At 42.4% G+C, this 25307-nt stretch overlaps 1 protein-coding gene across 2 annotated transcripts in view; it reads left to right on the forward strand.

The window, feature by feature from the left end:
• Positions 1–25307, forward strand: part of gpc3 (glypican 3) — a 99700-nt gene that overhangs the window by 10152 nt on the left and 64241 nt on the right. The gene's annotated exons all lie outside the window — the stretch shown is intronic.

A 25307-nucleotide genomic window follows, 5' to 3' on the forward strand; every position in this document is an offset into this window, starting at 1 on the left:
CAGTGGTCCTGGAAAGCACTGTGAGACAGAGAGGTCAGAGGAGACCGGCTGGTTCCAGCTTAACAGATGTATTCAAAATAACAACGTACATATAATCAAACCCGGAAGACACCGAGGCCTCAACTGCTGTCAGCCGAGACGACTGAGGATGAAGGTGATGCTGAAAGTGACATGACGAGTGAAATGACACCTGCTCTAATGGTGGGAGCTGTTGTGTTATAAAAGTCAGCAGAGACTATGTGACACTGTCAAATCAGCATTTCCTCACTGTACATTGTCGCTTAAAAGAAGTGAAGCTGCTCTGGAGGTAAAACATAATCCGCCACTGATACTGTGCAGGTGTACATCATGGAGCATATGTGTGTTTGCTTTAATTTTACTCATTACGGATAATTCTGTTAAAGACAGTGGTGGAAAGTTTACTCAAATACTGTGTCCTGAGTACAGTTTGGAGTAACTTGTACTTGATGTTCCACTGCATTTTAGGGGGAAACATTGTACTTTTTTACTCCTTATACTTGCTGTATTTGACAGCTATGAGCATGTGTATTTGCTTTAATTTTTTTTTTTCAAATATATTTATTGGTTTTTATTAGTATTACAGAACAATTACACTACTGCAACACTTCACAAACAGAACCAACAACAATCACTCACGCACACACACACACACACACACACACACACACACACACAAACTTGCACAATATTAATGTATAGGTTTGCCAAATCAAAGCAAGAGAGAAAAAACAAAACAAAATAAAATAAAATGTAATAAGGGTCCCCCTTAAAAAACATTTAAATATACACACAAAAGAAAAGCAAATAAATAAATAAATTTACATTCCAGATTCTACAATGCTCATATATGGTTCCCAGAGATGGACAAACTCTTTCTGTTTTCCTTTAGTAATATATGTTAGTCTTTCCAGTCCAAGGCACTCTGATAGTTCCTTTATCCATTGTTTCATAAAAGGTGCATCTGCACTCTTCCAATTAAGTGCAATCACTCTCCTGGCTTGTAGAAGTCCAAAGTCCAGTAGCTTAGTCTGTCTCTGCGTTTGTATTTGCTTTAATTTTACTCATTACGGATAATTCTATTAAAGACAGTGGTGGAAAGTTTACTCAAATACTCTGTCCTGAGTACAGTTTGGAGTAACTTGTACTTGATGTTCCACTACATTTTAGGGTGAAACATTGTACTTTTTACTCGTTATACTTGCTGTATTTGACAGCTACAGGTACAAACAAAAACAAAACATTAAAAAGTCAGTGCGCCGCCTCCTGGCTAATCTAAAAAAAAGGCAAAGACGTGGATCATCGGTGCACCTGATGAAGCCTGGGTGCTCAAACAAGTCACCTGTAACGGCACCTACCTTTTAAACAAAGCGGCCACGCTGTTAATCCTGCATAACTTTAAGCCTTAATATAATCTGAACAGGTGAGTTGTATAAAAATTCAGACTCAGTACAGTTGTCGTGAACGGGGAAATTAGCTATAAAGACCAAAACTGTTTTTGTACCAGGCTGTAAACATGTTTATTTCTGCTGTGAAGTTGGACATTTGAACATGGAGACTTACGGAGACTGACCTGCCAACCAGAGGTTGCCACTTGGATAAAATAAGATGTATTGTTAAAGATCAAAGCTGTCTGTCTGTCTGGTTGGAGCTCCGTATGTGTCAGATGTTTATGAATTATTAGCATCAAAGAGACATTTCTCTCCCTAAACTAAAACTCACATGGTTTCATTTAATTTCATCAAATTTCTTTGATGCCCGTAGAGGCTACATCATCCAATGTTACATAAAAAATTAAAAAAAGCAGCAAAGATCAGAGAAAAGTTAAATAATTTAGAAATGTGTGTATCAGAACGAGTCTAAATGTATATAATATAGTTTAAACTGGCCCAATGCTGCTTACACATCGATGATCTAATAATATCAGATACTTTTACTTCTGAGTACTTTTATCTGACAATACTTGTGGACTTTAAGTGTGTTTTTCGATTATAACTTTATTATCTGACTACTACTCTGACTGTAAAGTAAACTCAGCTCAGCAAATCTCACATCTAAAGCCCTGTGCTTGGATTCCCAAACATTCAAAGCACAAAAGTTAAAAAGACTTTGTTATCAAAGCTACACGATTAAAAGCATGTAGCCATGATTAAAACAGAAAGACAAGTCAGAGACTTTCTTATGATCTGTCCTAACCTTTAATGAACGACAGATAAAAAGTCGGATTCTTGCGCAAAAAAGTGCAACAACAACAACTCCGCTCAGATCGGTATGATGCTCGCAAACTTTTGTGAGATGCTGCTGCTGCTGTCGTGCTGACTTTTTCTGCTTCTTCTTAACTCGTGCTGCTGTTCCTCATTATTTCAGACCGTCCCATTATGTCGCCGTGACTGTAAAAGTTTTTCACACTGTAAACAAAGACTTCAAGTAAACTCCAGGACAACAAAGAGGTGCACAACTTCTCCTTTCGCAGTGCAGCCATATTAAAATCAGCAGGCTTTGAAATGTCCCTTTCACATGTAACGCTGAGCTTTTGTTATCATGCTACACGGGGCCTTTACAGCAGCTCTGTTTACTGTCTCGGGGTTTCCACTTGAAGTGGGATGTGCGGACTCGCTGGGCCCGACTTCTTTTCGAGAGCGCACACTCGTCGGCTGTGAAACGCAGCACCATCCTGACATGCCAATTAAAACTTGAGGTTTAATGGGGGACCGTGGGGTTTGCTTGACTTGGTAGTTACACACTAACTATGTTAGAGACTGCTGCTGTGGTTTGGCTGCACTTTCCTAGAAGGGGTTCAATACTAATTGCTTTAGCATAGGGCTCGAGAGAACTCCCCAAACAGCCCCGGACTGAAATCCTTTTAACATCCTGGTCTTATCTGTTTCCCTATACTTCATTTTCATCCTCCCTCTCTCCTCCTCTTTTCTTATCTGACCCTGTCATCCTCTCTCTCCATCTCCGTCTCGTTCAATCTACTTGACTTTTCTTTCTCCTCCTGTCTTCCCCCCTCCGTCCGTCTCTCCCTCTCGCGCTCGTTTGCCACTATTGGGAATTGAGTGCATGCCTTGTTTGCAGTCTTCTTTGCAGCCCTCTGTCTCTTTTTCTTCGGCGCTTCACTTCTGCCCGAGATCAAAGGGCTTCCCCTCTCTCTCCACTCCTCCATCCATCCCTGCATCCCTCTCTCCTTCCTTTCAGCTCCACCTGCCCCGCTCGGCTTTCCCAAGCTTCAGACTACACCAGAGGTTTTCAACCTTTTGAAGTCAACTCCTCCAAACAGTAGAAAAAGTAATGGCTCTGTCTATCTTTTGTCTTTTTAAGTAGTAAGATGACAGGCTGCTTTAACATCAGGCTTCTTTGGAGATCAATACTACCAGGAAATAGGTAAGGCATTAGGAATTTCTAATGATGCGCGCAGAATGTTTCATATGCCATTTGACAATCTAATGAGCCCTAGCAGATCTCTTTATAGTGTACCAGGGAAATACTGCGTAATGGATAAACTGCAGCATCCATTCTGATATGTGACAGACTCTTGGATTTCATTTTGATTCACATTAGCGAGATCATAACACCATCTTCCCCCCGCGTGCTCTGATTGCCTCGCACTCGATGGCCTGATTTTTGTCTATTTAGTTCAGAGCGAGGATCTGTAAACCTGAGCAGGATGCTCATCTTTACATCTAATCTTTTAAAACGAGGGTAAGCCGATCGCTGCGCACGCTGAGAATTTAATTTAGAGAATAAATTATGGAGTCTGAAGAAAGTGTATTAGTATGTGATGCTGCACGTCATTGAGCAGCCCGGAGATAACTTGATACATGAAATTTGTTGCAGACTTTTGAGTCAGCGCTGAGGGGAGAGGACGGTGGGTGACACAAGAGCTCTCCACTGATTTTACACATTCAGATCAGAGTGCTACCACTGTTAGTTAGTCATGACTTATCACATATTAAAGAGGTTTACTTTACTCAAGTACTCACTTCATCTAAAATTTAAAACAACTCCAAAGCCACACCCACAGTCTATTATATATTCAGTATGCAAAATGTAAAGAAACAGTCGTTAGCTGTGTGTAGTGACAAGCTTCATCAGCGTTATCCTAACATCCTAATGAAGAGAGGCATTATGGGAACTGGAGGATCTAGTTTTGGGTTTTTTTTTTACCAAGCGACAACGTCCGTGGCTGTGAAGTGCCAAAAACTGCAGTTCCTCAAACGTCCACTTGAGGCTGGCTCCAGAAGTGAGTCAGTCTCCATAAGTCCCCATGTTCAAATGTCCAACTTCACAGCAGAAATAAACATGTTTACAGCCTGGTACAAAAAACAGTTTTGGTCTCTATAGCTAAGTTCATGACAACTGTACTGAGGGTGAATTATTATAGAACTCACCTGTTCAAATTATATTAAGGCTCAAAGTTATATATAATTAACAGCGTGGCCCCTTTTACAGGTGGCTTGTTTGAGCACCCAGGCGTCATTCAGCCCGCCTCAGGTCCACCGATGAACCACGTCTTTGCCAATTTTTTGATTAGACGGGAGAAGAGGCAGGTCAACATAGCGGCAGCCAGAGCCACCGCTCACATCCAATCTTTGTTTTTTACCCATTAATATTTGGATATCTCAGCATCTTTCACCACTCTTTTGTCTCATCTGTCCACCATGTTCATGAAAATCCATTTCTAAATTGCCGTAGTATCCCATAATAATCATTTAATCGAGAAAAGTATTGAAAAAGCGGAAAGGGTAAAAAATCTTTGAACATTTATAAAAATATATTCAGTATTAACAATTTAAATGTTTATCCTTAATCTAATATTTATAAAAACGCATTCAAGTCAACATAATGTCGAGGAGAAAGGGCTGCTTTCTATTTCCAATGAAACAAAAATAATTAATTAATGACTAAAACAAAAAGTTTTAACAATTAACCGACTATTAAAAGTTTGTCAATTTATTTTCTGCAGTTCAGATAATAAATTAATTTACTGCTAGACTACTAGAGTACAAGCTTTCAGTGAATTCCTCTTAATAATCCAGCCTGCTTTACTCTGAGGCTGCAGCTAAATGTGGCTCCACTGACATAAAGGTCCAGTGTGTAGCGTTTAGCATGATCTGTGGGCGGCAATGAAATATAACATATATAGGTATGTTTAATTAGTGTAGCTCTTTATGGCCTTTCACATTTTCTGACCACCATAGTTTCTCCTACACACTTTAAAGAGTATTCAGTTGGTTGCAGTCTGCAGCTTCACCACTAGATGCCACTAAATTCCACACAGTGGACCTTTTAAGCACAAATCTATGTTAATGGTGTGATTATACGGCACATCTCATCACATCTCCTCTCCCCTCACTCCTCTTATAACTGCCCAATCAAGCAGAAACCTGTCCAAAACCATCTTCTGGCATTTTATGGTGATTGGCAGCTCTAATTGTTGTTATTTCCCCAGCGATCTGTCGCTCAGAGAGGCGCTGCTGCCGCTGTTGTTATGATGCTCAGCCTGAGCCTGCAGATCAGAAATGAGATTATCCTCCTTTGTTAATGAGACAAGCTTTTATTTAAGTTTTTAAACATGATTTGTTGAGTTTATTATTGCATGAGAGCTTGAAAGCCACTGTGGCTGAGTGGCAGCTCAGGCAGGATCTGGCTAGTTTTTTTTTTTTTCTTTGTTGTGCAGTGTAAAATCACTGAAATGAGCCTCTCCTGACTGCAGTGCTGGTGGAGGAAAAAACAAGACCACACTGCTGTCTGCTCAGTTTCATCACAGCTCGATGCTCCTCTGCAGCCTGAGGAAGAGTCTTCACCCAGAGGGAGAGTCTCACACACACAAGTCCAAAAAGAGCCAGCTCAATTAATAAACATGAGAGGACAGGATTGGCCCGATTGCTTATAAAGTCAAATATGTTGGGAGGAAAGTTGAGCAGCGAGAGCGTGTATATGTGTGTGTGTGTGTGCAGATATCAGAGAGTCTGTGTGATATTTGCTGGAGAGAAAAAAAAGTGGGACAGCCAGCCTGGTGCTCCTGAAATGACTCAATGAGTCCATACAAGGCTGGCACAGTGGGGTGTTCGAAAACAGGTCTGACTTGGACTACTTTCAGGCAGCATGAGGGCGATCTGTATGTGGCTTCACTCGTTGCTGCGAGGCAGGGGAGCTCCTCTCCACTTTACTCTGAACTCACAGGGGCGATGCTCTGTAAATGATCGGGAGTTTGGAAGGAGGCTTGAAAGGATGCTCATATCTTTTTATCAAACATAAAGACGCCGGACAACTGGCGGCGTGCACTGCTCAACAAACTTGCCACACACACACACCATAATTGAAAAAGTTCATTTAACCAAAGTGTGAATAAATCTTCCTTTGTGTCCTTGAGTTCCTCGTACCTTATTCCTAGCGGGCCAACAAATTAGCATCTCATTAGCAGTCTCAAAAAACTCTATCGACTTCCCCCCGCTTCTTCTGGATGGGTTTTAATTACTCTAAGTGTATAAGGAATTAGAATGGCAGACCCCCTGTGGCCCCGGTGGAGGTGGTTGTTGACCTTGAGAGGAGTTTGCCCTCATTTGTCTCCGATAGTGCTGAATGGACATTCGCCGTGGCAGTAACCCAAACGAGATGTGGCAGGAGGCGGATGATGCAGAACCTGGCAGGCCCGAGCTGCCTCTCCATCCGGCAGCCAATAATCAAAAACATCTTCAGCCGTCCTGTGCATCCATTCTCATCTCCTGCTTGTTAACCATCCGTTCGATCCGGTGCTCCAGGAGTCTGGTCTGTGCAGGCCCCTTTTTCCTCTGTTCTTCCCATCATCTGCTTTCCAATAATCATCCCCCTGCCTCGTGCTCTCCATGGAGTCATTTTGTCTTCTGGAGAAGTTTCCCGGAGTAATCCAATAACAGTGAGGACTGGTGGGATATGTGCCTGCTGCGAGACGTCTGAAGTTGTTTACTCGCTGCCCCGGGCTAATCTAATAACTTAATGATAGGGAGAGGCAGTTTTGCTATGTCCAATGGGCTCCTTCGAGCATCGTTTACCAGACGCGATGGGGTATACCAGCCATTACCACATCTTCTTCTATCAACTCGTAATTTGAATTTAACTTAATTGCAATGTTTTATCATTATGCGTCACTTCTTAGTTTGCTTGTAATGAGATTTTCGGGACTTTTTGAGAACTCTGCTAGGCTGGCAAACTGTTGCCCAGATTGATATTTAATAAAGCAGTATAATACTGAGAATATACTGTCTGTTTGAGCTCTGAGATCTCTCTTGGTGCTCCTCCGGCACTACAAAGGGAAATGTGAGAGTGTCTCTCTGCAGTGAACAGCCTGAGAGAGCTTTTTTTTCGGTATTTGTGAGCCTGAGGAAAAATATATAGATACATAAGCAACAAAAAACATCCAGGTAAAGCAAATGCACCAGCAATGCAGCCCTACTTCTCTAATTATCCAATCTTCTGTGTGGAGATCTGGTTTCATATCAAACATTTGAGTCACCAGAGGCAAATAGAAAATAGATGATTGGGTGTATTTTGCAGCTGAATTATTCTGCATGTGAATCTAATGTGTGTTTTTGTGTCACATTTATTCCCCACATGTGTGTCAGGCTGCAGCCATCCAAACAGAAACTTATGAATCCTGCTGCTTCAAGTTTTTTACATTGAACTAGAAAAAGTGGAAATGAATCCTCGGATGGTTCAGTATGTTCACCCAATTCTTGCCGTTTAGGATTTTCAGTAAATATTAGACTTTCTTTAATAGAGAACATCACATAACATCGAGAAAACACACCCTCGTCTTCACTGGGCTTCTATACTTGGACTTGATTTCAGTTTCAGTGTGTAAAGTGGAAAGCTGTCGTAGCAGTGACTCTGAAAAGGTTGCGTTCAGTCATTTTCACCAGAGCTAGACACCGTACTTGAGTTTAATGTTAATAAGGACTGTTCAGTTAAAACAAATGTGAACTAACATGTAATTTATTCTAATTAATTTGATCACAACTCATCCTGAAATACATCAAATTTTAAATTTCTGTTCATGCGTGGTGTCCTCTCTGCCCCGCGTAAGTGACGAGCTAACATTATTTTAAGACGGAGGCAGCAAACTGTTTTATCGACGGTGTGAACGGACACAGTGACGACTTAGATGTTTTTGGTACCATGATGAAGGTGCAACAGGTCGTACAAAAGGGTGAAATTTCAAGAATGTCCCAGATATCAAACAGAGTCAGACAGCCCTAACGATAATAATGTCATGGTTGAGCTCCATCGAACACCTAAAAACGGGCAGAGACGTGGATCATCGGTGGACCCGAGGCAGGCCGAATGGCACCTACAAATCAAGGCAGCCACTCTGTCAATTACACATAACATAACTACGGCTGTGGTTCAGGAGGCAGAGCAGGTTGTCCACTAATCAGATGATCAGCAGCTCCTCCTGACTGCATGTTGAAGTGTCCTTAGGCAAGATACTGAACCAAATGGTTAGCCTCCAAGAACGGATGAGCAGTTGGCACATTGTACCTTGTATGAATGTGTGTGAATGAGATATATAGTGTAGAAGCGCTTTGAGTGGTCGGAAGACTAGAAAGGAAATATATAACTACAGTCTATGAACTTTAAGCCTTAATACAGTTTGTATAGATGAATTAAAGCCTCAGTACAGTTGTCATGAACGGGGAAATTAGCTATAGAGACCAAAACTGTAAACATGTTTATTTCTGCTGTGAAGTTGGACATTTGAACATGGGGACTTATGGAGACTGACTCACTTCTGGAGCCAGCTTCAAGTGGACGTTTGAGAAACTGCAGTTTTTGGCTTCACATCACAGTTACGGAGGTTGTCGCTCGGTTAAAAACCCACAAAAAACAGATCCTACAGTTCCTCTCAGATCCCATAGTGCCTCTCTTTGTTAGGATGTTAGAGGCTGTTTCAGACAACGCTGATGAAGCTCGTTATTAATTGTTATATTTTACATACTGAATATGCAGAGTGTGTACTTAGTAAAGTAAACCTCTTTAACATGTGTCCTGTATGCACCATGTCTGCATATTTATACTGTGAAATCAGTTACGTCTGCAAAAAGCTGCGTACAAACAAATTTGACTTACTTAGCACACAAACATGCTGATTTTGCTTTGAAAGGCTGTGACATTAGTGTCAAAGAGTCAGGAACAATTCAAATGTATGCAATGTCAAATCTATTTTTATTAGAAATGCATTAAATGAATTTCTATATATGTCAGTCCTCGAGAATCTCCCCATGGGAATATGTCAAGGGATACCTCAGTGCAGCGTGTGGTCCTTACTCCAAGGTTTAGAAACTGTCACTGAAAATATCGCAGCTCGGCTGCAGAGTTAACTCACCGGGGAAAACCGGAGTAAAAGAGGTGCGTAATCATCGCTGTGGTTGTCCTTTTTTTAGCCCACAGATGACTTTTAAAAGACCCGAACGTGAAATCACCTCTTACTGGGAATCATTTCACTTTTCACCCTCACCTAGATAAACCTTTGTTTTGTTTTTTTTTCGACATGCTTTCAGTTTTTATTGTTTGGCTTTCCAAACTGTCTGTCTTATCTCTCTGGGCTTTATGTAGGTTGCCAGGCGCTCCTGTCTCCACAGGAGGCCTCAGCATCGTATCCCCAACAGGGCTGGCATCCTGTTTAAAGTGCTCCTGTTGTCTCCTGCGTGCTTCGCAGTACACCTTTTTTTAATCGTGCTTTTTTTTCGTCTTTTGATTTGACCGTACTCAAAACCCCCCCTCCAAAAAATGCGACGTCTGTCTCTCTGCTGATAATATGTCAGCCAGTCTGCACCCCATGGGGTGGGTATTTGCATATTATTTCAGCCGTGGCGCTGGAAATCTTCAATAGCAGAATTATCACCCCAGAAAGAAAAGAGCCAACTCTTTCAGACTTATATTTTGGACTGTTCATCTTAACGCATTTCCACCATTCTTCCTAAACAAAGGCTGATTTCTGTACCGAGATTAAGACTCAGTGAATTCTGTTTTTATTCGTTGACCTGTGGAGAGGAGGATTTGCTTTTAAGCTTGTTTTAGATATGAAGGGAAGGATAATAAAAAAGCAAATAACCTTAAAAATTGTTCTTTTTTTTTGTCTGTATTTGTCCCAGGTTGTGTCCTTGAATGTTTTCTTATAAAGAACAGTCAATAAAAGAAAACCTTTCATGGAGGTTTTTTTAGTCGTAGTTGCAGATTCAGATATTATTTTCTTTAGCTTGAAGGCAGGAATTTACGCTTAACGCTTCCCAGACCACAGACAACGCTTAGGTCTGACAGATCCGCCTCATTAGATTCATTTATTCTCGTTCAGTCTTTACAGAAAGATCCAGAGTTTCGCTTTAGCTTTGGTGTCACCTCGGCGGAGCGTCGTCTGCAGGGAGAACACACGATCTCTGTTCGTCTCTACAGTTTCTTCCACCTACCCTGTCGTGTTCTTTATGCTGATGTGTCAAAAAATTGTCATGAGTGGTTTCTAGGGATGGCTCTTCGTGTTTGAGCCACATTTTAATGATGCGCCCTGTTGCACGCCTCTCGAGCTGTGTTTCATCATAGAGGAAAAACAAACAGAGTGGAGTGAGGATCAAAGTGTCATTTGAAATGCTATCATCAAACAGAGCTGAAGGGACTGACGGCTCCTCCCAACTCCAGCTGAGAGAAGGAGCTTTTGTTTCTCTCCACGTCTGATGGCTGCTGCATCAGCCAGGAAGGAGGAGAGAGGAGAGGAGAGCAAGAGAGAGGAGAAAGAAGAGAGGAGAGGAGAGGAGAGAAGAGGAAAAGGGAGGATAGGAGGGAGGAGTTAGGAGGAGAGGAGAGGAGACGAGTGGATAGGAAATGGAGAAGAGAGCAAGAGAGAGGAGAAAGAGGAGAGGAAAAGGGAGGATAGGAGGGAAGAGAATAGGGGAAAGGAGGAGAGGAAAGGACAAATGAGGAGAGGAAAAGGAAGGAGAGGAGAGAAGAGGAAAGGGAAGGAGAGGAGAGAAGAGGAAAGGGGAGGATAGGAGGGAAGAGGAGAAAGGAGGAGAGGAAAGGACAAATGAGGAGAGGAAAAGGAAGGAGAGGAGAGAAGAGGAAAGGGGAGGATAGGAGGGAAGAGGAGAAAGGAGGAGAGGAGAGGAAAGGACAAATGAGGAGAGGAAAAGGAAGGAGAGGAGAGGAGAAAGGAGGAGAGGAGAGGAACGAAGAGAAGAGGCCAAGGGAGGAAAAGAGGAGAAGAAATTAGAGGAGAAGGAAGGAAAGGAGGGGACAAAGGAGAAATGAAGAGGGGCAGATAGAAGCGGAGGAGGAGGAGAGGAAAGAAGAGAAGGTGAGAAGAAGGGAAAGAAAAAGGAGAGGAGTCGAAGGAAAGGAAAGGAGTAGCAGATTAGATGAAAGGAGGGGAGAAGATGAGAGGAAATGAAAAAGGAGAAAATGGAAAGAGTGAAAGTGGCGTATTGACATGAACACATCTCATACTGCGGTAATGAGCACCTTTAAATGAATCACCCAGCGTCTCCATGCGTCATGCGAGACTTTTTTCTTTTTTCCACTTAATGGATGATACAAATCTGCTTCTCAGAAACAGCCGCACTCGTATTTAATCAAAGCTGTTTCTGTGAGCGGAATCAATGCAAACGCAAGATCACATTGGAACAGCCGCATCTATTAACGAGACGTGTTCGAGAAAGTACACATTTGTCTTCATATTAGTCCAAATGGAGGCTATTCTTGGTGTCACTTTGTTTATATTTATCCTCACTCCAGGGCATGCATGCTCAATACAAATCCAAAGGCTTTACAGCTGATGTGTGTCGTGGCTGCAAAACTTCTCTCACTCGCTCAATCCGAAGATGTTTGAGTTCAGATCTGTGGGGGCAACCCCGGCAAGACCTGACGGCGTTCGCTTGTCAATCTTTCTCTTTGTGCACAACGTTTGACAGGTTGTGGCAGGGGACACCTGCTCCAGAATTAATCTTCAAGGTGTTGTTTTTGATTTTTGGTTGTTTATGAAAAGCTGCCTCCGCTTTTTCCAAAATGAACTCTTCCAAACTGTTCGCTCACAGGTCTAAGTCGTTTGAACCTCCGCAGCCTCGTAATATCAGCGCAGAGCTTCCCTCAGTAGGAAGATTATAACTCTGTCACCAACGCCGTAAAGCGACCCATTTGTTTCAGCTCCTCCTCTGTATTTTTCTTCGTTCACCTCGCAACCCCACCAGTTTGCCCTCGTCCTCCTGCTCCAACCGTGCACTTACAGTTCAAAGAGATGCATTTTTCATATTTCCCCATGAAATATTGAAACACTTACGCAACATGTGCTCAGCCATGCACACATAACAACCTGTCAGGACAGGGTGGAGCAGGGCAGAGGGGCTGATCTTACATCTTTGGGATCTCATGGCTTATTTACAACAATATAAATACGTAACAACGATTGACCAAATTTAACTTCCTCTGAAAAGAAAGAAAATCTGTATCAATCTGTTCAGTGACCTCATGTCTCTGACTTATGCCGAGCAGTCTTTGTTGTACGACTTGACCTTCAACATAAAGAGCTGAAACTGGAGTCTCCTGGTTCAGATTACTTTAAAAGTCACGGAGCAGTGAGGCCGTGCTTTGAGCTACACGGTAATGTCATCATGCTGAATATGTTCACAACGACACGCCAACATTTCCAGCAAGTTCTAGTGTTATATCATCCTGTGCTAAGCACAAAGCCGAGGATGATAATGTACTTAGTTTCAAGGGTATCTGAAATAAACATAAATAAAGTATCAGACTAAATTAATTCTGACATGAAGATGCGTCTAATTAAAAGTTAAGTTGAGTTATTACAATTCATCCTGAGGGCAACTTGAACTTAACATCTCCCTGACATTGCCTTTGGTAGTTCATAGAGCCATCCAGCAATATGAACATATTCAACAGTAGCCGTGTGTTTCCCTCTGTACTTCTACATGACGATTAGTTTCATAGTTTGTAGATGACGTCCACCAATACCGTTTCCCATAATCCTCAGACGGTTGTAGTTTAAAGGCCAGCAACTCAATGTAATGAGGTGAGTCCATGTGTTGGTGGATAACAGAGATACTGTGGAAGTCAAGTTTTAATGGAAGATTAATCATTGTTACATTTTGTTGAAGGGTCCTGTAGAAGATACTTGTTAAAGGTCCAGTGTGTAGGATTTGCAAGGACATGAATACTCTCCCACGTCTCACCCTCCCCTTCCAAGCATGTAGGAAAAACGCTGACTGCCAAATTCACATAAAAAGCAAAAGGTCATATCTAACCATATTTTTATTATTATTTATTTTTTGGACACACTATGTTGGGCAACAGAACATTTTGCATCAGGATTTAGGCTTTGTAAAGATCAGAAAAATACTCATGATGACTAATTCAATTTGACATAAAAACAATTGGTAAAAACAAAGGTATTTATTTATATACAGTATACTTTGGATTAATTAAAACAAAAGGTGAGGTAAACTACAAGGGAAACAAAGGAAAATTGGATACTGTTCAAACCAACAAAATAAAAAATAATCTCTAAAAATGAAGTGAAATCAAAAAGGAAAGAAAAACTTTAATTATCTAAAAACAGAAAGAAACATCAAACCTAAACTTGGAGCTTCTAACAAAAAATATCTCTGTGTGCAAATCAGGAAAATTAATTAAGTCTAGTCCAGTCCTCAGGTAGCAAACCAGTACCTCGACAATAGTTAACTCAGTAAGTATAAAATAAGTTAACGAGTTAACACAATAGTTAACATTCACAAACAATTTCATAATTATATTACAAACGCCCATAGGTCGGACTGAGAGCCGCTCCGATCGGGATCTGCAGATCTCCAGGAAGAGATAAAGAAGAAATTACGGGCAGGTGATCTCAGACGTAGCTTTGCATACACAGTTATTTATAGGTGTGACAACAAGTGAGCTATTTATTAAATTCAGGTATGATGACTTGTTGGACGAGAATCCTTCAGGGAGTTGGGGAGTAATTCTCTATGTGCTATTAATTTTTGTCTGACAAAGATACAAAACCTTTGACCCATGAAATTGTTCTGCTAGCTAACCAATGAAGTGCAATTTTATTGATTGGAAAGTTTAATCACTTCCAAATCACGTTTGATTAGATACCTTTATGTATATGCCCTCACGCTGAAGGTGAGTCACCAAAAATACTTTTACATTTTCAGGAAGGGAAGTAGCTGTCGGATCTCCACGCTCTATCTTCTTAAAACAATGCCTCTGTTCAGGCAGCAGCCGAAGGAGTGGTCTTTTATTGAATTGATTGACACTGGGAATTATTGATGAAGCAGGACGCCGTGTTTGCCCAGCAGGAGTGTGTGAAGAGGGCGCTGGAACCCAAGGGCGAGCCGGGACTGAAAACCCTTAATGAAGGAAAGAAAAGAGACGTGGTGGATGCAGCTGCTGCTGCTGCACGCTTCTGTGCCTGCGTGGCGTGACTGATGTGAGGAGAAATGTTTGGGTGGTGTGGAGTCTGCCCCGAGTCCCGGTGGAGCCTCATCAGTAGTGCACCTCTCCGCCACCCCCCCGCCCTCTCCATACGTCCCTGCATCTCCAAACCACCCTGGCTGGACGGGAGGCTAAGTGGTGTGAAGCAGGGAGCTCTTCGACAAGCTCCATTACTCCTCCTCAGAAAAATTCCCCTGGTCTGCCTGTCAGTGGAGAGGTGATGGGGTGGGTGTTGGGGAGTTGTGGGTCGATCAAAGGAGGTAGAATAGAGTATAGTCTCATTCGTTTAGCTGCTCCTTCATCGCTGTTTTAGTAACTTTATAACAGTGGCTGTAGGAGTAGTTAATCCTGCCTTATTAGCTCGACTTTTTTTTTGCATTCAGCTCAAGTCGTTTTTTCTCCTCCTGAGAGGCATTCAGAGTGGCGGGAAGATGGGAGGTAAAAAACAGGGAGGAAGAACTGTCATGGCTACAACTCGGACCTTGTTAGTATCGATCCTTTTCAGATTGAGCACCCTTTCATTTATAATTCATCTCTGTCTGATGTGGGCTGGAGCGGGTGGGGATGAACTGCGTTTTTTTAGTATGTTTTTCCTTAGCAGTCTGAAATGTTTTCTTGTGATGCCACAGATAATAATGAGCCACACGGGGGTTTGTGTTTCAGCCCATAGGGAGGGCCAACTCCACTGCCGGTTGTCCCTTGGTTGATCCCCAGCTCTGTCAGGTCTGACGGGTGCTGCGGGCGGGCCTGGTGGCCGCTGTTGGGTTACAGGAAGCCCAGTACGCCTGCTCCTCCTTCTGCGAGGCTGGGGTCCACTTCAGGGGATGTCAGTTTGAACAGACGAGTAGAGGGGATCAGTCCCTATTAATATTTGAGGAGCTCTCGTCGCTGCAGCTGTTTACTTAACAGAACACGCTCCGGGGCTCCCCTGAAGAGCGAGCCACAGAGGAGCTGACAGCACCACCCTGTCACTCACTCCTCCTGCCCTCCACCCACCCCCCTGCCTCTCACTACCTGTGTCCTCTCCCCGAGCTCCATCATCACCCCCCCCTCATCCATCACCATCCCATCATGTTGCCTCCTAACTGTCAAGCGCTGTAGTGACTGTCATTATTTTTCATTTGTGCAGCCGTGTTGTACGAGGTAAGTGCACACTCTCTCGCCCAGTGAATGATTTCGTTGTTTCGCCGTCTCGGCGTCTCCCTTTCAATTTGTAAACACATCTGTATCTGTGATCGGCTCCGTCAAGATCTCGCAGATATGTCACAGGTACCGGTTGTTTGTCATCTCGGAGCAGTCCAAGTAGATTAATGGTTGTTATGAGCGAACTCTGTCCTCCTTTTCCTACACCGCTCGAAAAAGACGGTGACAGGCGTTCACCCATGCAGGCCGTGCCACCCGCTCTCGACCTCATTTGCCTGATGCGTATATCACTGCTCTAAAGTCAGACAGAGTTCAGGAGTTCATGCAGCTTTAATAACCGAGACCTTTCCCCACATCGTTTCTCGCTGTCGTGTTTGCGCAAGATATGACACAGTTGACGCCGTTTAAAGGAACACTTCCAGACCAGATACTACTCATTTTACATAAATGCAAGAGACGGGAGACCTGCTGCCTTTCAGCAGCAACAAAATCCATGTATAAGCTCACTAAAGACCAAGACAAACCTGAGGATTAACGGACAAAGACGACCCAGCAAACCCATCCATATTTAGTGACATTATGACAACAAACATAGGGGGGAAAAAAACACATTTTGTTCGAGATTCTGGGTGGAGAGTCAACACAAACTATATAACTAACTCTGTAAAAGTCAAACTAAGTTCAGGTAACACACACTTTCATCTACCAGCTCTCCCTTAGGTGACACACAAGTGATTAGTCACCAATGTCAAATATCAAAGATCTATGAGAATGACTGGCAGCGAGTGGATTTGAACACACACACACACACAAAAGGGACAGAACCAGCGATAACACATTCATTTGAACGGGGGGTAATGTCTTTTGGCTGCGGCAGTGCAGGTTGCAAGGTTTGCTGGAAAACAACAACCTCCGGCAGAAGAGAAGCAAAGCAAGATTCAACTTCTGGAGAAACGTGGAGGCCAATCTGATGATCAGACTGTTCAAACTGCTCCACAGTCAGCATGAAATGTCTCTGAAACTGAGACCATCCAGGTGGATCCATGGACTAAACTATGACACCTGTTCTGTTCTGGTTCATTTCATACAAATTTGTCTCCTTCTCCACCCCAGGACGCACACTTTGCACAACCCTTGGACAAATTCTCTTCAATGCGGCCTGCGTTTCTATCTACCGACTGTATCAGCAAATACCAGCAAACTGGAACAGATCCAGTCCTACCTCAGTCAAATTATGTTCATAATCACGTATCTCCGCCTTCATGATAACATTATATCTTGTTTGTTGTGTAAAAAAATGCTGTAAACAACTTGCTTTTATCGTTAGTCCTTGTCTATTTCTTGAGCAAAAGTAAATCGAACTCTAAAAGACAAGATTTGAAGTAGGACTTCTAGGTCAAGCGTTCTTTTTTGCCTTTGTCTCTCTTTTCTTTATTCTCCTGCCATATTTTTCCTACGGGCTTTTTGTTCCCCTCAGTTGAGCAGGATTTGTCACAGGTGTTAGCAGGAAGCTCCCGTTGCCATTATACCGCAGAGTCTTTTCCTCTCGTCTGTCCTCCTTTGAACCCTGCTTCAGTTCGGCTTTCTCAATATCAGGAAAGATACGCACAAATAGGTTGCATAATCTTAATGGTCGAGACCAGAAGCAGGCTCAGACGCAAGGTCTGTTTGTGTGTGTGTGCGCGTATAACGCCTCATTAATTGATACAAGAGCTGCTGTTTCCCTGAGCGGCTGCAGGTTTTGTTCTCATGTTGAGCTTTGTCTTACGCAGCCTTAATTTGCACACCTTTATATACAACCGCGCTGGTAGCTGTTATGTTGTGTTTTCGTTTGATGCCAGGCTGTGTTTCTGAGTGGGCTTGTTTGTTGAGCAAAACTGCACCAGGGGAAGTTTTATAGAGGCCGGTCACGTGCGTGTCTACAGTTACTAGTAGGTCATGTACAGGTTTGTTTTGGTTTTCAGATGTTTTCTCTCCGTCTCATTCAACTACAGGAACATTTCCACATATAAAGCATTTGTTTACAATGGTGTAGGTGAAGTTTTTATGCCCGGAGCAAAATATTGAAGGCAAAATCTGAAAGTGTTTTGTGAGGTAGCACCTGCTCAGAAATGTGGGCTATTCAAACTATTAAAAGTACTTTTTAAAAATGTTCAAGGGAAATGAAAGCCATCGTGTGTTCCTTAAATACTTATTACTATTATTCATTCTGTGGTGGAAGGAGGACATTTAATTTTTTTCTGATGAATGAAGTCTTTTAATTTAGCTTTTTTTAGGTGCATTCTCTCTTTTCTCTGTTGGTTTCTAAAAGGTTTCACTTTGAATATCATCTGCACATTTTGGGCAAGGTTTGCCGTTAAAGGGTTAGACGCAGTGGTAGTAAAACATGCGACCTTGCCCTAACGACAAAAAGGCGAAGCCTCTTATTCATGCATTTTTTAGAAGGGTGTATTTTTGTGAGCAGTTAGTAAAAAAAAAAAAGATGAAACACACACACTAGGAACTGTCCGAACTCTGATAAAACCCCCAGGAGAGGTGTTGGGTTTAACCACGACATTTTAGAGCAAACTGTAGACAAGACCCAAGGGTGTGGTGGTGACTGGATCTCCTTACAACACTCCAGCACGAGTACAGATGCCCTCATGAGGTTAAGAGGGTAAAAATTAGAGGAGCGTGTGCGGGCTAATGACCGACTCGAGGGAAAATGTGCTCGGTAGCAGCTGCAGGGAGGAAAGAGAAGCAAGGATAGAAAATGGTGGAAAAATCACGTTTTCTGTTTTACAGTCTAGGCTTTAAAGCTGCTCAATCAATAATATTGAATCAATCGCATGATGTTAATGTATGAAAGGTGCTACTTGAATTACCATCCAAATCTGTATGCAGTGTTTTACCTCCTTGTTTTTGGTTTAAGGCACACAGATTTCACTCCACCCTGTTCTCGGTCACAGCAGGTGGCTGTTTCCAGTGATAAACCCGCCGTACACAATGTGCCCAAATGTCAGACCAAATTAACAAGAAGCACTTTTAAATGGATCCTAATGATGCTAATGTTGCTCGAGGCCGTTTGGTAAGACCACAACTTTCTGAGCTAATAATATGTTTGTGTTTATGTAGCTTTAGGTTACACTGGAGCTGATGTGCGTCACCTCAAAAATATAAACTACACCTCGAGGCTATGGCGGTAATGTTTACACCGCGTGGAGAGTGCAAGGTTGGTCGCATTGTTGTGAAGACGTCATTTAGGAAGACTGTGCAATGGTAATAGTCTGCTATTCAGTAATGAGTCAGAGTATCTGGTGTGATTAACCCCTTACGTCGACTATGAATCGAGCTTCAGACAAAAATGCATCGACTTTAAACTTTTAAAATCTCTTAGGGGAGAATATTTCTGGTCTGGTGAGCAGAACACAGTGTCAGCAAGTTAAAGTAAAGGCTTTCCCAGTTGGGTTAGGAATTTAAACTTTTCTCCATTGTGCATATGGTAATTTATTAAAAGAAGATATTAGTCAGGCGCTTTAAGTCTAGACCAAACCCAGTTTTTATGCACATATGGCTTTCCACTGATTCATTAAAGGAAAAAACAGTGATTTGGATTCATTTGGATTTCTTTAATTTTTCCAAATGAAGAACTCAGCCGTGACCTCAGCGTAATGTCTGATGGGTTAGGGAATTTGAGACTCACGAAAACGCAGCAACAATTCTTCTCTTACTGCTTCATCACAGCAAAGAAGTTACTGATTATGTCATGGAAAGACACAACAGTTCCTACAGATAACGGATAATCTGGAAATATATAGATATGTATTACAGGACAGACTCACATAACACCTGTACCTGTAGCAGACCTGAATAAATTCAAATCATTAATGCTCGCCTACAAAGTAGTCTCCGGTTCTGCACCCACATACGACACCTGGCTCTGCCACCCGTACACTCAGGGTGATCCAGACTTTTCTTGCCTGTTGTTCCCCGTTGGTGGAACGTCCTACCAGTTCGTACCAGATCGAAGGCGTCCCTCTGTACCTTCAAAAACCTCCAGCTCTTAGAGAGGACCTCCTGCAACTTGTTATGCCCCAGTCTAGGGGTCTAGAGCATAACATGATAAATCGATCCTCTCTATTACTGTCACAGTACTTATTGCTGCATTAACATGTCCTAGTCGCCCTGTACCTTGAGTCCCTTTTTTGTGAGTTTCTTTAGATTACATTACATTACAGTACATTGCATTTAGCAGACGCTTTTATCCAAAGCGACTTACAGAGGAGGACATAAGCTGAGAAAGGTGTAAAGAAGCACAGAATAGTTGTTAGTTTTGTTAGGCAAGATAAAGGCGTCAAATGTAATGATAGTTTTTAGTATCCATGATTGTGCATGAATGTATCCTTGTATATAGAAGAAAATGATGACTCATTTACCGTGTGAACAATCCTCTGTAGCTATACGAAAAGCAAGGAATACAATTTGATTGGAGAAATTGATCAAACCTCTTGTAGACAGACAAGAAATAAGTGTCTGTGATTGGTTATCAAGAGATATTTGACTTTAACATCAATAATAATAGACCTCCGCAGGCAGTCGTTTGATCACTAATGAGCCCTGTGTGTGACTAACATTTATTCTTTATTTATTCAACTTCATCATTCACATGCGGTCGGCTCGCTGCGTCCTGTTAGCATTTACACAGACAAACAGAGTCACGAATAAACCGAATAATTAAGGTGCAGGCTGAAAGGTAGAAAAGTTGAGAAGAGTCTCCACGTTCCACATTTCTGTGGCTATATATCGAGATCAAATGTATCATTGCACGAAATGCCGTAGTTGAAATTCAACACACGAAATGTTCATAGCCAAAACATTCTCGGCTGCTGGAAATAAGGATTTCTGTGTGACTGATTGCAGACACTGGCCATGGCCGGCTATGTTTTGTGTTTCTTTGCTTCATCCTGGCGGAAAGCTCCACTCGTCTTTGAAAAATAATAGGCAGCCTTGGGAATGTAATGAAATGAAAGGACAAGACAAGGCATGTCAGGAAATTACTTTCTCTCTAAAATTTTTTTTTTTTTACAGTAAAAAGAATTCATTTTTTTCTGAAGCAACGTCTGCTATTGACCGCTTTTTCAATCTCTTTGTGTCGGGAGATTTAAAAAAAAAAAAACATAAATTGAATGAAATTTAAGTGAACTGAATTTCCTTGTAAAGAAAGCACAATCAATGGCTGCTGCTGTCATTTTCACGGCAGGAGAGACTCCGACTGTCAATGTCATTTGAAAGTCTGCACAGTTGGAATGACGGTGGGGGACGCTGACGTTTCGAGGCTCTCGGTGAGACACTGAAGTGAAGAACACAGAAATTAAATCTAGCGCACTGAGCCGCAGACTGACTGACGACGGCTGTCAGTCCCGCCAGTGTGCCGTTGAACTTGCTGCTGCTGAGCCACCCACAGGAAGTTAAACTTGATTACTTATGAACGTTAGAAAATAATATTTTGATTCTAGCCGTAGGTGTGAGGAGTATTATGAGTAATGAACGCTTGTTAATATGCATGTATGTGTGTGAGGCGGTGCTGCTGTACAGCCCAGCGTGTTTCCTGCTCTTGTGGTTGTGGGACTAATTATCAGCCCTCAGACGGAGCCAGAGGCCAACAGGTGTCTAGAAGAGGCTGCTCTGGATCAAAGCCAGTGAAAATAATTACAAAAACCCAACTCTCCCCTCTTTTAGATAAGACTAACTGCCTGCCGCCTCGCACTTGGACACGCTCTAACCGCGCACCACATATCCGCAACCCTTTTTTACTTGAAGGCAGAATGGCACAAACAGTCGCATTTATGCGAGGACAGACGGATAGACGGACACCCTCATGCTTTGTGTTTGTTCGTGCGAGTCCGGGCACACACAGAGAGCGCTGAGGGGTGAGCGCAGGCAGACAGATGCAGACTAATGCCACTCAGTTGAATATTTTATCTGTTCATCATTAACACGCAGCCAGGAAGCCGAGAGCAAACTTTAAAGGACAGACACGCAGTGCTCTGGCATTTTCATGGCCTCATTTCAAAGAGCCTCTTTGAAGTCTCTTAACTAAGTACATTCGAGACGCATTGATCTAAAACTACTGAACGACGATAAAAACTGATCAGCTCATCTGAAATAAGGAGCTTTATTTGATTCCATTCAACTCCACTGGACTTCGCCCCGCCGTGACAGGGCTAACCTTGACTCAGTCTAATTTGATTTTTTAATTAAAAAATAAAAATCTGATGTGCACTTAAAAAAATTCCAACTGTGAGCACAAAATATCATGAACATTATTAATAAAATACCAGGATTTAATGTGAGTGTATTTTAGGCTGAGGGTGTAACATAAATATTTCCACGTGCATCAAAGACTATCTAAAAGACAGTAGATTAATAAATCTGAGCTAAACTATCTGTTCATTAGAGATGTCAAACTCTACTATGTTGAACTTTACTAAGCATATAAAGTCTACTACTCGCTCCCTCACCCGACAGCAGCCCTCATCTGGTCTGACTAGTACTGTCAGGTAATCCGCCGGAGTACAACAGTAATTATATTCTCATAACTCACAGTCAGCATAACTCTTTCAACTGTGCAGTAAATGCCACATAATAGAAATGTGGCGAGTGTAACTCCATAATTATTGAGGACAGACATTATGTTAACACATAACACTGCAATTAAAATGCCCCTCTCACAGTGTTCAGGGTATTTTAGCCAGAGCCTCTAAAGTTTAGTAACACTTTATTGTGTTAAATAAAGTGCGGTGAATAATTTACGACATATAATGCTGCAGTTAACAGTTTTTTAGCCTATGAACTATATTAGCATCAGCTACACAAAAACAAGTGTTTGTGTTTTAAATAAAGTATCGATCATCTTGGTTATTGCTGGATTTGGCTTCTTAGATTTGACTGGGGGAAGTTTTTTAAATCATCAATCACTCATCCAAGTCTGAATCAGTCTTTTTTCACGCTGTTTGGAGGATATGATCCAGTCGACTCGATTGAATCCGTGAATCTGGGACACTTGGGTCTGCTGGATCAGCGAGCGATCCACGAGTCTCTGTACAGTTTACTCGTGCAGGACCTGGATCTGTGATGCAACAACTGCTTATTGTCTACAATAGTAGGGGGATTTCTGGGAACCTCTTAGGCGGATAGACTTGGACATGTTGTAATGAGGTCGTACAGGTTAAATGGAGAGTAGTGAACGATGCAATTTATTGTTTTAATATGTATATGTGTTAGGCGGGTGTAGGACGGTAAAGATCCGGGTGACTGTCTATTCTAAATAAAACTACATTTTCTGTCACTCTTTCTGCACCGCAGCGTGAGAAAAGACTTAACCGATGCTGACAAGAGCAGGAAAAGCAAAGAAACAGCTTTTATAAATTTAATTGTGACACTTGAGTTATCAATTAGCTATTAAGCACACACATTTATTCATGTGAAAATGTTACGGGTTATTACTTTGGCTCAGCACAATAGGGCCTGAGTGATATTTTATATGCGTGCCCCACAGTTACACACAGGGATACAGGGCCTCTGGCAAGATGCACAGAGGACGTGATGAATATGTAAATGAAGACATTTCTGCCTTTATATTACGATACCGGGACTGTGACTTTGACTGCTGTCCTTGCAGAACTGAAATCCCCAAACTATGTCGGACTGTCCCCTCAATTTCACGATGAATACATTAACGCTCCGGGTTCACAAAAACTAAATATGAAAAGCAGTTAACCTCGAGAATCGAAAGGTTAGCGGGGCCCAGTATCCACACAAGAGTGTATACACAGAACCTTAATCAGGGGAACCTTTGGCATGCAGATCCAGATCACTCCTGACATTCAACTCATGCTGCTCCTCCAGCGTCAGAGAATATCAACCACCTTCTGGCTTTTCTTGTGAATTGCGAACAAAGGAATTGATTTCTTGGTCAACATAACATGCTTGTTGTTGTTGTCATGTCTCTTTACATGCGCTGACACGTGATATGGGACTTCATGTTGCGAGCTGTCTAAATGTCGACTGTCATTAGCCGAGCGTGTGAACCCTGAGGGGGTAATAAAAATATATAGGAAAGACAAAGATAGACAGAAATGTCCTTGAAGTTTAAATATAAAGTAGATGTAGCCAGTGCAGATGTCTGTGCTTCATTTCGATGTGAGAGTGCGCTGAGTGTAAATAAGTTCACCAAGATTTTATTACTATTTTGTAAATTATTTCAGGTTTTGTGAGGGAATTTCTTGCTTCTTTTTAGCTTTGGTTTTTATGAGCTATCTGTAACCGCTGATCCTCATCAGAGTTGTGGGGAAGGCGGAGTACCTGCAGAGAAACCATGCATACATGGGGAGAACATGCACAACCAGCAACCTTCTTGCTGTGTGGAGGCAGTGCTAACCACTGGAATAATCACAGAATGTAAGCCTCTGCGTATGCACCAAGGGCCCTTTTGTTAACTTTCTATTTGGGACCGATATGGTTTGCCAAGCCCTGTCGAACCCCCCTGTGAGGGGGGGACATATGACAGGGGTTACACAGGGTCGTGCATATGTCTTGAAGTCACTGTATGGATCGTGTTATGAGGACACTGACTTCTCTTTGACACAAAGAGCAACTGTAGTTTGGTCGGAGGATAGAGCCGTCTCACACCCTCGACACAACAGATACATAACGTAGAATCCTCTTCAGAGTCAAGACAAACAAACACAGACCACTGAGGGTTGACACATTTCCTTGTTTGTTGACTAGTGTCACTAATCTGTGGACACATAGACGATCCAGGATTGACGAAGCATCATGTCATGACTGACCGTGCTGATAAATCCACCACTGACCACTGAACGCCTGCCGTCCTCCCTGAGTTGATGTCCAGGGTGTGTTGCTGCCCTGCTTGTTGCACCCACGTAATGCCAGATCAGATTAGTTTAGCTATTCTAGTGTTTTTTACCGTGACTCATAGTTCACCACCTGCGTGTTGTGTTGCTGTTTAGGCAGCCACTTTGTAACTCTATGGGAGTGCAGGTGGAGCCCTCTGAACTCGCTGCTGAGTCACTGACTATTTATAAGTCCTGGTACTGGGTAGGATTGATGCGTCTGACCTGATTGATCGAACTGCTACCTGCAGGGTTGAGCGGTTAAGCCCACAAAGCTGGCTTCCTCCGTGATCTGTAAAACTCTGTGTGTACGCATGCTGTGTGACAGACAGTCATTTCATATCGTTGGATATCAGCATTGATGTATTTAGTGTTAAAATAGGGTTTGTGTTTGTTAATAAAGCACATCTGCTCTCTTTGTAAGCGTCTTTTTAATCTGTGCTTCTGGATGTTGTTGTTTCAGCTTCCCCGAGTTAGCAGCTGACCTGAGAAAGACAGATTTTACATTTTGTGCTCCACATACCTGGAACAAATTGGAGCATACGGCGAGTGCAGTGGAACAATACAGAAACCTGATGAGAACCTGTTTAACCCTGAACGTGAAGGTTTTAATTCATTTGTTTCTGTTCTCTTTAGGGTTTAAACTTGTAATTGAAGTACAGTACAAAATATTGTGTGTGTGTGTGTGCGCCTTACATCACTCAGTCCTGGCTTAAACTGGAACAGTGCAGCTCTCACCTCACAGCTCTGATTTCACAGAGTTGCGGAGCTGTG

The sequence above is a fragment of the Larimichthys crocea genome, chromosome I (genome assembly GCF_000972845.2).
Source record: "Larimichthys crocea isolate SSNF chromosome I, L_crocea_2.0, whole genome shotgun sequence".
In the NCBI taxonomy this organism is placed as follows: domain Eukaryota; kingdom Metazoa; phylum Chordata; class Actinopteri; family Sciaenidae; genus Larimichthys; species Larimichthys crocea.